The sequence below is a fragment of the Nematolebias whitei genome, chromosome 9, assembly GCF_014905685.2.
Source record: "Nematolebias whitei isolate Nwh7 chromosome 9, NemWhi1, whole genome shotgun sequence".
In the NCBI taxonomy this organism is placed as follows: Eukaryota; Metazoa; Chordata; class Actinopteri; order Cyprinodontiformes; family Rivulidae; genus Nematolebias; species Nematolebias whitei.
In genome coordinates, this window is record NC_056506.1 from 26,182,889 (window position 1) to 26,183,747 (window position 859).

Sequence of the window (859 nt, forward strand, 5' to 3'; positions counted from 1 at the left end):
TGGATGGATGGATGGATGGATGGATGGATGGATGGATGGATGGATGGGTAAAAGATAATGGATGGATGGATGTCTAATATTATCTTCTCTAGTATGGATGTTTTGTGTGTCTACTGCCTGTGAAACAAATTGCCACTTGGGGATAATAAAGACTAAAGTCACCAAAATACTCCTTTACTTGTTTATACAAGTAAATAATGTTTATAATGTTTATATTGAAATTGACAAAACCTAAAAATAAAAGAATCCTGTATATACCAGTTCTGTTTCAGTGTGATATCTTCACTTTATATACATAAATGTGTCGTTCATTAGCATTAGTTTTGTAAATCTACATAGGTTAACAAAATGGTATCTCATGGTTACAACCATCAACAAAAATAAAATATAAACATTCATATGAAATTCTCAAAATTTAACAAAGAAAAAACAAACCTGATCTTAAAACAATTAGACATTGTGAAAACAAGGTATTTAAAGATAAGAACTGATAGTTGTTGGTTTGTTTTTGTTTGTTTATTTTTTCCCTCTCTTTTTTTAAACGGGTCTTTTAAAGAGCTGTCTGTAACAGGTAAGATTTTATTTGTTACTAACTTTTACAAACAGCCCTAAATGGCTCAGAACCCTGTTAAATCTGAAATCAAGTTGGAATTATGTGAAACTAATGGAATAATGTGAAACTAAAAGATGAAAAGTTGTATCAAGCTGCACAAATCTGACTTTTAAAATGTGTTTATGGGTATGAGTCAGCAGCTGACCTGCTGCACAGGAGTGGCAGAGTGGTCGATTTTGGTGTAAAACATATAAATTACATAAATAAATAAATAAATAAATAAATAAATAAATAAATAAATAAATA